We start from the raw sequence: 3,940 nt of genomic DNA on the forward strand, positions 1-3,940 counted from the left end.
AGAGGTAATTGTATTGGAAGATTTTATCTGCGAAAACATTTCACTTATCTAGCGTAATAACAGATATTAAAGCCGACAAGACACCGATAAATTCACATTTCAATATCATAAACGCGTATAAGATAACATTTAACTCTTTTTACAATAGTAAAAATGCGACGATTTAAAATATGTATTTCTTCATCATCGCGAATGAATCTCTCATAAAAATCGCAACGTCTTGATTTTTTTCTCGGAGCCGAAGTTCTCCAAAATCTTAACTTCTCAGCAAATTATCAGCAGCATCTTTTATCTACTTTGGTAATAAGCTCATTATCTGCTGAATGTGACAGTAGAGAAGCCATCGTTGATTTGGACACAATAATTTCTGCTCTAAAAATATAGGATAAAAATTCGTTGAAAGAAACGCGTTCAGAAGCGCGGCTCCTCCCTCTTTCATATTTTCACGTCCACCGAAACCTGTACTTGTCGCGGCGAGTAATTTCAGTTACTCGCCTCGGAGAAGCAATTATCTCGAATAATCGCCGGCGGATCGGACAATATGTAAAATAGGTTTTTCTCCGCGCGAACTCTCTCGCACGGCAGCAGAAAAACAATTACGTATTCCTGGCTGTGCTCCGGAGAATATTTTGCCAATTTTACGAGTAGCGGTTATACGCGAATATATGCCGCACGTTGTCTGGGAATGCACGTTGAAACGAAAAAATGTATTCGACGTCAATCGATCAATGTCGAGAGTTTAACAAGCGCGGATTCACACAGGCAAATACTCGAAGCTCAGAGAACGGTATGGATCCAAGTCTAATCGAGAGTGAAGTATATATATCTGCGCTAACATTCGATATTTGATCTGAAAACTTCACCAAGTGGCGCGCGCGTGCTTTTCTTTTCTTCGCGACGACGATATAAAATAATCCGATCGAAAACTCGCTAACTGCTCTCGCACCACTCTCGTTCGTTTCTCATTCTCCTCGCCAACCTCTTCTTCTTCCTCCTCCTCCTTCTCGCATTTGGCTGCGAGCTCGTAGGTATTTCGCGCACAAACGCGACTAATTAGGAACGCATTATTACCATCGCCGCCCTAGGGGAGTGTAATTAATTAAGCGCCCTCGACAGAGGACCGCCAGTAAGAATCCAACGACTGTTGCAAAACTGCCGTTAATAAATCCAGACTAATTAGTTAGCGGAGAAGCAAAGGCGGGCTACGTGAGCCGAGATGTTTTATGCATCGTTCGAGCTGAGCTTACAAAGTACGGCGTGCGTTATCGTCGTCGACGACCTTGCAGCATCGACACATCGCCTAGACGGTCGTGCTTATGAGAAATTGATTAGCACATTTTTCACGATCCTCCCCCCTCCGCATAATTACTCCTGTTAATAAATTGCGAACGAATTGCTTGACGATGTTTGTGAGAATCGTGGATAATATAACAATTAAGTATTTCACTTGGTATGGACATTGTATCGCATAATTATGTAACAATAGAGCAGGGATTGAATATTATTTCGATTGCGGTACGTACCTCCATTTTATAATATCGGTGTGACAACAATTCCGATATTCGATATTAGACGTCCAATACCTCTATCACGCCGAAACTATAAAGATTAAAGATAGCATATAAGAATATAAAATCAATGTAAAACTAATATAATTTCGGTGCTTTTCTTTTTTTAACAATTTCCTGGTACGTACCATGTCTTAGTTTTGGGGTCTACTTTCTTGAAAGAGGGTCGTTTTTCCAACTTCTTAGAAGATAGTTACTATTCTCTTCGAAGAATAGATACTCTTCTCGTCGAAAAACAATATGTAATAATTTTCAAGAAACTGCAATGTACTTTGGTACAGAAATATTGCTACTTTGCATCATGTACGCATAAATATTAATTCTACACCCCCGGCCGGGTTTTAGAGGTCGAAAATAAAATGGCACATCGATCCTGCCGCTTTTTCTCTAATAACAGAACACGTGCCGACATATTATATAATAGCATAATACATAAACTTATAAACCCGAATTTTAGCGATACCCGATATGAGTTAATTACATAAAACATCATTGTACGTAAGTTACGTTGTATTATAAATCCCTCGTCGTTTATTCAGTATATATTCGATATACATATATATCTTAATCGGCGACACAATTTAGCCCGGCTTTCAGCGAAAAGTTGATTAATCGTCCGAGTCACCGATCCGTTTAGCGAGCCAGCCTCGCTGTTCTAAAAGTGACGGTTTAATCAAATTAATAGCATCAGCACGCGGCAGGGCTCGAAACGTCGAGATATATTGAATAAATTCTTTTAAGTAGAGCGATATTGCCATTAACCTGGTCAGTGATGGCACCAGGCCGATCGATAGTTAATAGCATTTCGCTTGATTTCGCGAGCCTTTCTTCACGCGATCATCGCGATGACCGCGTGATCATGAGGCGACCGATCGACCGGGGCAGCACGTGGCTCGCGATCGCTCGGCGTGCCGCCGAGGGATGATCGGGAACGGGCGGGGGCGCAACAGTTGCGTGGGTGGATGCGCGTCTGATGGAGGAGCGGAGGGACGAGGGATGGCAGGCCCACCGTAGAAGGGGGGTTGAAACCCGGCACCCGTTGTGACGTGCCTCAGTATTCATCTAGCATTCACGTCGCGAGCAACCCCAGCCTTGCGGTTCTCGCGCGCGCGGAAATCCCAACGCTCCGCAGAGGAGACATCGCGCCGACGACCAACCAATTCAGCCTTTAGAGGCTACCGTGTCTCCCTCGTCTCCTGCTCTTCCGGCTCGCACGGAGAAGAAGTAACCGTCGCGGAGTGCAATCAGTGCTGGCTGATAATCGGTGATCCGAAGTACTGAAGATGCAGAAAGCGTTCTTTGAATCGGTGCGCGGCCGAGGTACTCCGAGGGCTCTGCGAATGTAGCGATCGCAATTCCGGGCTGGAATCCGCGCAACACCGCGCGGCGATACCACGTGGAGAGAGAGAGAGAGAGAGAACCTCCCCCCCGATTTCCATCCGTCGCACGCGCGATTGCGAGCCGCGGTAGAGTCGAACTGCATGTTAGCAGCGAAGAATTCAAGTCGATCGAGCGCTTCGCCAGCCTCTCGAGTGAAATTGAGCCAAACCGTGTTCGCGTCGCGTAGTCCTCAGTAATTAGACATGATTGCGTAACTGGATCGCGTGACGAGACGAATCGTTCGTAAGGGTGACTGCTAAAGAGGGAGAGAGACTCGGCCGACACAGACGATCGAATTCATCGGCCTCGGGTTTGGCCGAAAATATCGCACGCAATCAACTCGCACGCTTTCATTTTGATTTACCGCAATGCTGACATTTATGGTTGCGCAATTTCACAAAAAACCATGACTCTCGGCTATTTCGCCGATCGAATATTCCGCCTGAACGCTTCAGTTAATGTCGGCGGATCCCCCGTCGATTTTTCGTCCCCGTCGAATTTCATCGCTGCGCGTTTCCCGCCGTCAACCACCGAGCGCGCGCGGGTGGACATTTTCGGCGGAAAGTTCATAGTTCAGCGTCGTTACAAGTGGGCGGCATTCTTCATCGGGGGGCCTGAAACGATGCGCCGGCGCGATAAAAACCGGAGGAACTTCGTACCGATCCGCACAATATTTCCGTAATATCGGACAGTTGACGGGGTGGCGGTACTCCTACGCAACGTTCGCGCAGCGGAATGTGGATCGCGGCAATCGTGGATATCTGAGCGTGCGGTGAACGCACACGTGTGAAGCCGCGGGAAATATCGGAAAAATAGAGCCACTGCGGTGATGCGAGTACAGTCGATGGGGAGAAAGAGAGAGAGAGAATCTTCGTCGTTTAAATGACAGGCGTTGAGAAGTTTTCAACACGTCGCGCTCGGAAGCGGCGAAACTCGGCCCGCGTTTGTGTAATTTCTCCCTTAACGCGGGAAAACTCCCCCCCCCCCCCCCC

This window comes from Dinoponera quadriceps, unplaced genomic scaffold (genome assembly GCF_001313825.1).
Source record: "Dinoponera quadriceps isolate SergipeBrazil2010 unplaced genomic scaffold, ASM131382v1 scaffold1658, whole genome shotgun sequence".
Taxonomy (NCBI): domain Eukaryota; kingdom Metazoa; phylum Arthropoda; class Insecta; order Hymenoptera; family Formicidae; genus Dinoponera; species Dinoponera quadriceps.